The sequence below is a fragment of the Petaurus breviceps genome, unplaced genomic scaffold, assembly GCF_028583685.1.
Source record: "Petaurus breviceps papuanus isolate PSGF00001 unplaced genomic scaffold, PetGlider_PUasm1.0 172, whole genome shotgun sequence".
NCBI lineage: Eukaryota > Metazoa > Chordata > Mammalia > Diprotodontia > Petauridae > Petaurus > Petaurus breviceps.
Window position 1 is genome coordinate 2308579 of NW_027185755.1, and position 10807 is coordinate 2319385.

At 46.1% G+C, this 10807-nt stretch overlaps 1 long non-coding RNA gene across 1 annotated transcript in view; it reads right to left on the reverse strand.

Annotated features, from left to right (window-relative positions):
• The window catches only part of LOC138157383 (uncharacterized), a 14882-nt gene extending 5178 nt beyond the window's left edge, over nucleotides 1–9704 (reverse strand). Inside the window, exons 1-3 of the long non-coding RNA XR_011167382.1 lie at nucleotides 9396–9704; nucleotides 7776–7984; nucleotides 4598–5552 (exon numbers count right to left, since the gene is read on the reverse strand). This is a non-coding gene — a long non-coding RNA (uncharacterized lncRNA). The remainder of the gene's footprint in view (nucleotides 1–4597; nucleotides 5553–7775; nucleotides 7985–9395) is intronic.
• Nucleotides 9705–10807: the final 1103 nt, after the last annotated feature.

The following is a 10807-nucleotide window of genomic DNA, read 5'->3' on the forward strand; positions in this document are numbered from 1 at the left end:
CCTTCCTTCCTTCCTTCCTTCCTTCCTTCCTTCCTTCCTTCCTTCCTCCTTCTTTCCTTCCTTCTTCCTCCCTTCCTTCCTTCCTCCCTTCTTCCTTCCTCCCTTCCTTCCTTGCTTCCTTCCTTCCTTTGAAGAACTGGTCAGCAAGTAGAGAGGGGAAGGGAGATCATTGCTGTTATAGGGAACAAACTGGGCACAGGCACAGAGGAGAGAGAGGGCAGGGGCCCTTACTTTGACTGAACTGGAAAGTATGTGAAACACTATGAGACAAGATGAGAAAGGCAGCAAAAGTTGTAGAGGGCCTTGAATGTGAAAAGACCTTGAACTTTACTCTCAAGGCAATAGGAAGACGCTAAGTTTTATTTTGTTTTGTTTTGTTTTGTTTTGTTTTCTAAAGCAGAGGAGAGGCATGACCACAATTATGTGGGGGGGGAGGAGCATTCTGAGAGCTGTATGGAAGACAGCAAAGGGAGTGGGGAAGAAGGCTGGAAGAAGGGAAGGCGCTAAGTAAACCCTTGTAGCAATCCAGGCCAGAAGTAGTGAGGACCTGAACCAAGGCGATGGCAATAGGAACAGAGGACAGGAATTGGTTGTGAAAGACCCTGAGGACTTATTTCTCAGATCTGCATCCTTTACACTTGGTGAGCATTCCATTTAGACTCTACCCAAGGCACTGGGAAAGATGTTAAAGCAGCACAGATTCCTGGGCCCTCCTAGAAACCTCCTTCCTCGCTGACACAGCATCATAAATGCCGTGTTTTGGGTCCTTCCATTCAGCCAGTTCTGCCTTCACCTAACTGTACTTTCTTCTAGCCCACATCTCTCCATCTCGTTCACATAACAGTATGGAAGTTGTGGTCAGGTACTTTACAGAATTCCTTTATCTACCAGTTTGGTTATCCTGCCAAAAAAGGGAAGCAAAGTTAGTCTGATATGTGATAATCTCTTCTCTTTTTGGGGGTGGGGGGTGGGGAGGGAGTCATGAAATTAGTCTAATTTTACTCAAGCCTTGATTGATACCAAACTCCTCCCAATGCCTTCTTTTATAGATGGCAGAAACTGGACTCTCAGCTCTCTCCACTTTGCATCTACTGCTCTGCCCGGTTTCAGCTCCATGGAACAAGATGGCCCCATGCCAATCGCTCCCTGGTTCCACCCCCCCCCCCCATTTTCCTGTCTCCTTTTGTGTATTATCTGCCCCATTAAATTGTAATCTCCTTGAAGGCATTTTATCCCTTGTATCTCCATCACTTAGCACAGTACCTGGCATATAGTAGGTGCCTAATAAATGTTTATTGAATTTGAATTTAGATACCCTTCTTATGAAGCCTTTTGTTTCTTATACAAGTCAACTCTTGATGGATTAACCACTTCCTTCATCCTTATGATGAGCCTTCTCGCATAATAAAGAAAGGTATTTTGTTCTTTAAGCGAAACCAAGTTACTCGGGACCTCAAGTATGCATGTGCAACATTTCATTACCCATAGTCCCCCACCTCTCCAAATTGTTCCCTGACCAGTTCTTGCTGAAACCATTCTGGGACTCTGTAATTCCTACTTCTTTTTCTACAAGCTCACTTATGATTAATTTAATAATAAAAGTTGAATTTTGTCAGGAACTGAGGTAAAAATCACCAACCTATAGTTTGCAGAGACTCTAGTCTCTTCCCTTTTTTGAAAATAGGGACATTGGCCCTGCTCCAATCTGACTGTGCTATTCCTGTACTCCATGATTTTATAAGAATGTTTTTGTTACAAAATACTTTTTATATTTGTATCACATTCATTTCCAAACGTATCCCTTCACCCCTCCTCCCCAGCGAGCTGCCCATTGTAAGAAAGATTTTAAAAGAAAGAGAAAAAGCTGTATGGTAAAATGAGCCAACATGTTACTGATATAATTAGGGTTATACATGTATTGCTACCTATGTAATATATATTATACTTATATACAAGTATAACATTGCTAATATAATTATTATGCTGACAGTGTATACAATATTTCATACCCATAGAGGATAAAGTGCTGGGCCTGGAGTCAGGAAGATCTGAGTCCAAATTGACCTCAGACACTTACTTGCTATGTGATCCTGGGCAAGTCACTTAACCTTTGTCTGCCTCAGTTTCCTCAATTATAATATAGGGATAATAACAGCTACCTCCCAGGGTTATAGTGAAGATTAGACGAGACATGTTTGTAAAGTGCCCCACACAGGACCTAGAACATTGCAGGTGCTTGATAAATGCTTATTCCTGTTCCCCTCACCCCCACCTCCCACCCCACCTTCAAAGTGGGGAGGCAGTCTATTTTCCCAAGTCCTCTCTGGGTCTGAATTTGGTCACTGATCATTATGAAGGATTTGGCTTTATTTTTATTGGAATTCTTTTCATGACCTTTCAAAGATCCTGGAAAATGGCTCATTAGCTAACTGCCGGATTCTTCCAGGGCCCTGTGACTCAGTTCACCTTGGCCTGGTAACTTAAACTCATCAGAAGCTGCTAAGTGCTCTCTCACCATCCCCCTGTATGAATCACAAGGAACAATTTTGGTAGCTGGAGCAAGCTCCACCAGAGGCTTGCCAGCAGCATGAAATATGCCCTAAAAGCAATTTTTGAAGACAAATGCAATTGAGAGGCAAGAGTGGGGAGGGACCCTGAGACCAGCTCAATGCTATCTATGACTGATGAGGTTGGGGAGGGAGTGCTAAGCTAGACTGGGGAAGAGCCTACCTGGGGTAGGTTAGGAGGGGAAAACGGATAGCATCTGATAGCTTCCTATTCAAACTAATTATTCTTGCTAACTGTTGTTGTTCAGTAGTGTCTGACTCTTTGTGAACCCATTTAGGGTTTTCTTGGAAAAGATATGGTTTTCCATTTTCTTCTTCAGCTCTTTTAACAGATGAGGAAACTGAGGCAAACAGGAGTAAGTGACATGCTCAGGGCCACACAGGCAAGGAGTATCTGAGTGAGGGCAGATTTGAACTCAAGATGATGAATCTTCCTGACTCCAGGTCCAGCACTCTATCAATTGAAGTACCTAGCTCACTAACTCGGTGCTAAGAAAGATCAGTTGTTTCTTCAGCTGTGAAGGAGGGTAAGTGCTATCAGTGCCTTTTAAATTTTTCTACCCTGGACTAAATCCCCAATTGCCTTATCCTAGTTAAGACTTTATTCCCAGGGTGGCTAGGTGGCACAGTGAATAGAGCACCAGCCCTGGAGTCAGGAGGACCTGAGTTCAAATCCGGCCTCAGACACTTAACACACACACACACACACACACACACACACAAACTAGCCATGTGACCTTGGGCAAGTCACAACCCCCCAACTGCCCTCCAAAAGGCAAAAAAAAAAAAGACTTTATCCTCTAACACACACTCCACTTCCACCCCCAACCTGCCACCATGTACACTGCAATCCAGTGATACTAGCTGTTCCTTGAAACACCTTCTCCCAACTATGAACATCTTCATTGGCTGTTCCCCATGTGTGGTATACTCTCCCTCCTCATCTCCAACTCCTAGCTTCCTTCAAGTCCCAGCTGATATCTCACCTTTTACAGGACGCCTTTCCTGATCCCCCTTACTGTCTGTACCTTCCCTCTATTAACTATCTCCAATTCATCCTGCATATTCTTTGTACAGTCATTGGCATGCTGTTTCCCCCATTAAAATGTCAGCTCCTTGAGAGCAGGGATTGTCTTTGGTCATTTTTGTGTTCCTTTACTTAGGTTACCTAGCACAATGCTTAAAACATAATAGACACTTACTAAATGCTTCTTAACTGACTGACTCCCTCCTTATCTATCTTGAGTATCAGTGCCCTAAAGATGTTGTTTTCCATTCTAATGGTTATTCTATTTGGTAACGAAACAAGCAAATTAAGAGCTGAGCCTCTCTCTGTCTTCAGTTTATCATCGTCTCATCTACCTCTAGCAGTGGTCCTAGCCCTTCTCTCATACCTTTTTTTCCCTCAACATAGCTAAACAAACAAACAACAACAAAACCCTTCATGCTTAGCTTTTCTCACCAGCCTCAAGTCCCTTCTCAGCTTTATTGCTGATGATACTTTGCTGAGAGGATCAGCTTCTGCTTCTGCATTCGTCACATCTCATCCAGTCATTCCCCCCTCGCATCTTGCTGTCTGCCCTGCAGGTACTCCTCCCCCCCCCCCCCCCTAGAACAACAACCTCCTACCCTGTTCAGCATCCCAGAGACCATGCCCCCCTCCCTGGAGGGGATCCATTCAGCTTTGGTACTCTACCCTCAGGCTGAGCTGTCTGATTAAGTGAATGAAAAACTCATCTAACCAGTTATATTGAGCTGGTCCTAGACAATGCTTCATATCGCATTCTGTCATCCTCTCTGGGTTCCATGCCATCTTCCCCTGCCATTACAGTACACACTTACCCAGATCAATTTCTCTTTCTTAGTCTCTACTTCCCTGTGTGTGTTATTAGAATGCAAGCTTCTTGAGGGCAGGGACTGCCTCATTTTTGTATTTATATCCCCAGCACCCAATAGTATCTGGCATATGGTAGTCATTTAATAAATACTTTTTCATTCATTCATTCATCCATCCATTCATCATCTTTTACCTGTCCTTGTGTCCATCTGTGCATGTCTTTCTTAATCTGAAATTGACTGATGAGTTCCCTGTACATCCATATTGATCTCATAAGACAACTCCATCTTTTTTTTTTTGTCCTGAGAATCATTTTTCTTTGTGTCTTCAGAATGGTATTGTTGAGCATCTCCCATCACTCCTGGGCTGACTTTCCCTCTAGAATTTCAGTCCATGGTAGCCAGCCTTTCTTCTGAATTCTTTGAAATCTGGTCTCCTAAAATCTAGAGGGCAAGGCAGATCATATCCCCACTTTCTCTCCCTCACTATCTAAATTCTAAGTTGGAGTGGTCATTTCTTTCCAAGGGTCCCATCATTACCAGTAACCAGTTCCTCTTTGTTGGTGGGAGTCAGACTTAGAATGTTTCCCATGTTGGTTCTTCCACTGTTTCAGAATTGTTCATGTTTTCATTCTTGAGAATTTCTCATCTCTCACAGGCCTTGCTTGCTCTTTCAACCATGCAATGTTACTTATCCTTTCTCAAAAACCTTTGAAATCTGCTCTCCTTGGTTCTCAGCTGTATATTGGACACCTGGCTTTCATCTCCATCAAAAATTCTAAGGTGGAGTGGTCACTTCTTTCCAGAATTCTCATCATCTAGATGTCAGTAACTAGCTTTTCCTTGTTGGTCATATGAAATTATCATTAAGACAAATCAAGGATATAGATTCTGGGTAGGCATGGTGGCACCTGTAGTCCCTGCTACTGGGGAGGCTGAGGCTGCTGGATCACTTGAGCTTGGTAGTTCTGAGTTGCAATAGCACTAAAGCCAGTTAAATGTCTATACTGCATGGCCCCAGTGTATGGAATCTGTAGGATTAGGGTGCCACCAGACTGCCTAAGGACCAGCCCAGGTCAAAAATGGAGCTGGTCAAAGCTTCCATGATGATCAGTGGTGAGTACATGAGTGTCCACTGTACTTTCCAGTCTGAGAGATAAAAGGAGAAGGGAGAAGAGGAAAAGGAGAAATCAGCTACAGAGTGAAACTACCCTTAACTACTATGGCTTCCCTGCAGGGTTTGTGATCTGTTTCCCAGTTCATCAGAACCAAAGAGGGGGGGGGGGGGGAGCAAGAATTTATTACTCCATTTTACAGGAGAGGAAACTATGGCCCACCAAAGTAAAATGTGTCTATAGTCACACAATCAGGCAGTATCAGAACAAGCCTGCAACCCAGCTCTTTCCGCTCCACTCAGGACACCCCCTGTAGAAGCTGGCTCTTCCTAGGCTCCTCAGGTTGCTCCTCTCAGGGGCTCTTCAGGGCAGGCTGAATGCCAAGGCAGGGAAAATGCCTGTGAGGGAGGTGCCTTGGGAATCCTGGGGTCATTATCCTTCTGAAAGTTAGTCAAAGAATCGTGGGACTGAGAGCTAGAAGGGACATCACCTCTAAGAACTCCCCCTGGACTCTGAGCCTATGATCTCTGCCTCTTTCAGGAGTTCTCAGTTCAGACACCTTCTCCAGGAAGCCTTTCCTGATTTCTTCATTTGAAGAGGACAAAAAAGGCCTGGAGAGCTAAAGGAACCCTTCCAGAGTCACATAGGTGGTGGGGGTGGGGCTTGACCCAGGTTCATCTGATGCCAAGCCTAGGGTTCTTTCCACTGTACCACCCTGATCACTCATCCCCCACCCCTTGCTTACAAGTCAGCCACCTCAAGCTCTGCTTCTCTTCCATGCTGTGCCATCCACACAGTCTCCTACCATGGTGGGCACATACCAAAATAAGCCTTCCTGGGCAGGAAGGGGCCACAACAATGGGATGACCAGCCCCTGTACTTCCTCCACAGTCTGATGTTAAAGGGATTTACAGGCTGGGCTGTTAAGAGCCCTGGGAAAGCAGCTTGGGAGTGGCCCTCACTGCTGCGTGATTTCCTCTTCCCCTGCAGGGGATTCAGCTTTCTTTCCCTTCTTCTAAATTTCCCCTGCTGTGCCACCCACTCCTTCTCCCTGGGGCTTGGAACTCCCCCTCACGCCCACTGTGCTTTTTAACTAGTTCATAGGATAGCATCTCTTTTGTATCCCCACAAAATATTGGAGATAGATGGGAGCTGGAATTATTATTCTCATTTCAGAGATAAGGAATAATAGAGACCTGTTTCCTCAATTCTACAAAATAAACAAATTGGGGGGAGGGGCAGAAGGGAAGGTGTTGTGCCAGATGACCTCAAAATTTTATGCTTGGGGCCCCTAGGTGGTGCAGTGAATAGAGCACCGGCCCTGGAGTCAGGAGGACCTAAGTTCAAATCCAGCCTCAGACACTTAACACTAAACATGTGACCTTGGGCAAGTCACTTAACCCCAATTGCCCTGCCTTCCCCCTCCAAAAAACCAAAAAAAAAATCTTATGCTTTCTGTATACTGACATTTTTATCGTCCTTTGATATTCTCCCAGGTGTTATCGCCCCTGATCTGCCCAGCTCAAAGTGATCTCCACTTAGAGAACTTTGTCAGACTGTCCATTGCCCCATCTCACTCTACTTTGTTGTAAGGGGAGGCTGAGTAGGGCAGTTCTTAATAGGACCCCAGAGTCATAGACTTGGGGCCTAGAAAGAGCTTCAGAAGTAATCTGCTCCAACCTTTTTGATCTACAGATGAAGCTTGGGCCAGATAAATGAAGTCACTTGTCTACTATTGCCAAAGTGCTAGTGATGGTGGTGATGGTGATGATGATGATGATGATGATGATGATGATGATGATGGTGATGATGATGATGATGGTGATGATGATGATGATGATGAAGACGACGACAATGATAAGTAACATTTATATAGCACCTACTATGTGCCAGACACTGTACCAAGTACTTTACAGTTATTACCCCATTTGATCCTCACAACAACCCTGGGCAATAGGTGCTATTATTATCCCCATTTTACAGATGAAGAATCTGAGACAAATAGAAGTTGGGTTCCACAACTAGTAAGTGACACCAGCTTTGAATTCAGGATTTGAAATTCCCGACTCAGACCCAGATCTGTACCCATTCTGCCGCCTAGTAAGTGGCAGAGCCAGGGCTAGGAGGCACATTGTGCCACACAGCTCCCTACCCACCCTCCAGTCTCCACCACCTAGAGGAGAAAAAGGATTCCGCTCTTGCCCCCAGACACTGGCGGGCACTTCCCATGGAGTTAGACTTGGGGTGGGTACCTCACCAATGGAGCTTCAGAGACGTGTCTTCCTCTTGCTGCTTGCTTCCCAGAGAGTCTTGAGTCGGAGGAGCCCGCAATTCTATAGTTCTATCAAAATGAGCTATGAAAGCTGGTCCCTTTTCTCTTTGACCACATGGGAGTCCTAAATTACATTGCATTATGGGATCCTGGGCTCAGGGGCAGCAAGGGACCCCGACTTGAGACACCATCACCTAGTCAAAGAATTATCAATGACATTATTAGTCCATGCCCCACTTCATTCTACAGATGAAGAAACTCAGGCCTGAAGAGAAAATGACTTGCCCCAGGACACACAAGAAGAAAGAGGCTCTGATGGGATTTGAATCCAGGTCTGGGACTCTTTTTTTTTTTTTTTAAAGCAATCGGGGTTAAGTAACTTGCTCAAGGTTACACGGCCAGTTATTATTTCTGGGTGTGGTGCTGACCCCAGATTTGATCCAGGTCATCCTGACACTGGAGCCGGTGTTCTTACTAGCTGAGCCACCTGGCCGCCCCTAAGCAATTGGGGTTAAGTAACTTGCTCAAGGTTACACGGCCAGGTGTTTCTGGGTGGGTGCTAAGTGTCTGAGCCCGGGATTAGATCTCCAGGTCTTCTCAACACTGGAGCCTGTGCCCTTACTCGCTGTGCTACCTGGCCACCCCAGGTCTGGGACTCTTTACTACCTTTTGGTGGCCTTTCTCAATCTTCCCATCCAGCCTGGGAGTGGGAGGAAAAGGGGAGATTCTTAGTCAGAGGCTACCAAGCTCTTACCTGACAAAGTGATCCCTGAGCCAATAATAAGCATCCTCACAATCACTTAAGGGAGCCAGCATGGTATAAAGGTCAGGGGATTGACCCAAGAGTCAGGAGGGCCTGGGCTCAAGAGTTACCCCTGATACACACTAGCTGCCTCTGGCCAAGCCCCCATCTTAAACTTCTCAGTGCTGCCGAGGCAAATTGACACTGCCTGAGTTGGGGGAGTTTCCTAACCCTGTAGAAATGACAGAGCAGGATCTCCCCAAATGATAATGGCTTACATTTATATAATATTTTGCTTTACAAAGCAATTTATATGCATTATCCCATTTCATCAAAAACATTGTCCAAGAGGCACTACATTAGAGGCCCCCCTGCTGAGACAGGGAGGGACCAGGGAGGGACAAAGTGCCACTGACTGGAATCAATTTCTCTTCCCCCACAAGAAGCCATTCAGGCTCCCTCAAACAGCTTCATTCAGGCAGCTTGTAATACTTGGTTTGAAGTCTAGGACCTGCGTTGGAATCCCTGTTCAGCAGCCTGCTTAGCTGTGTGACCAGAAGCCAGTCACCTTCACCTTCAGCCAGTCCCTCAGTTTCCTATTCTGTAACATGGGAAGATAAATACGATACAATGGCAGGGCTGTTGTTAGGAAAGAGCTATGGGAACCTTAAGAGTACGACAGAAATGGGAGGGGTTCTCGCCCATGTTATGGCTTCTTTTGATCCCGCCTAACATAGGAATCCATCCTGGGCGACTAGGGCCTCCAGACTGAGGTTGACCAGGATTCAGTCCAGCCCCAAAGTTAGGCAGAAACCCGACCAGCATCCAGGAGGTGGGGGGTGACAAAACTGTCTGGGGCTCACCAGCGGTCCACTCCCTTTCAGACTTGGAAAGAGATGGAAGAATGTGGAGGGAGTACAGAGAACCATCCATCAATACGGCCAGTCTGCGATCCTTACAGGGTCTCCCACTCTCCTGGGGTCCCTCCTTTCTCTCCGCTTTAAGAAGGGCCGTCCCCCCTGGCAGGGTATGCGGGAAGGGGCTGGGCTGCCCGGCAGGCAAGGGAAGGAGCCGGCTTGTCTGCTATCGACCGGTTCGCTGCCTGGTGGCAAGGCTTTTAAATCTGCCCGCCCCTTTCCCCTGGCGCTGGGGAGAATTCCCCGGCCCCCAAACCGGCGTGAAAGAGACGAGACTCAGGGCTTCCCCCCTATCCCCACTCCCCCCACCCCCGGAAGGAAAGAGAGCACAAGCAGGGAGGAGGCAGGAGAAAAAAAGGGAAAACAACCCTGCTGGGATTGTTAAGGTTCGGAATGAAAAGCTGGCTCAGCTGCCAGATTTAGACTCAGAGCACTGGGTTCGAACCCCTGCTCTCTTACTACTGTGACCTTGGGTTAGTCATTTGACTTCTCTGGGGCTCAGTTTCCCTATTTGTAAAATGGGGATTATAATCTTTGCACTACCTTTCTTATAGAGTTGTAAATTTTAAACTTGTCATTTATTCAATCAATTAGACAAACCAGGCAGTTGTCCCTGAATTCCACTTAATGAATTAAATGCCTACTTCACTGCTACAGGGGTACTGTGCTAGGCGCTAAAGATGCAAAGACAAAACCCCAAAGGGTCCTGCACACAAGGAGTTTACATTTGGGACATATCACATCTAATATCTAGCAAAATCCCTCCCTTCCTTCCCCCAATTCTCACTTCCAATAGCAGCTGGGTCCCCTTAGTTACCACTATACCACACGGAATGAGCCCCCACCAGTGTACTTCCCATCAACATCAGCCAGCCAGACTCAAGTTAGCATAGTAAGTGCTATAGTAAAAACAACTGGTACAAAATGTGTTTCACCCAAAGTCTGGGGCACACTCTCCCACAAGCACATATAGGGCAATGGAAGAGTGGGTTCTAACTATAGAAAACACAACTAAAGGACAAATTTACAACTTTTTGTTACTGAAAGTCATTTCTTGAGTCTATAGCCAACATTTTTTTCTGGTGCAAGGGGTGCTTCCTTAAATCATCTTCCTAGTTCTCTCTCTCTCTGTCTGTCTCTGTCTCTCTCTCTCTCCCCCCCCCCCCCCCATGTTTGCCCATGATTATTCCTGGCATGTCCCCATGTCCCACTCTGCTCCTGGTTGGATACATTGACTCCTACTGGTTCACTCTCTCCAATAACATGGTCAGTAGGGGAGAAGAGAGGGTAACACTTGATCTGGGCTCTCCACCTCTCCTTCATCTCTCCTCAGTCCAGCTTCCCTCTCAAGCAGCTAC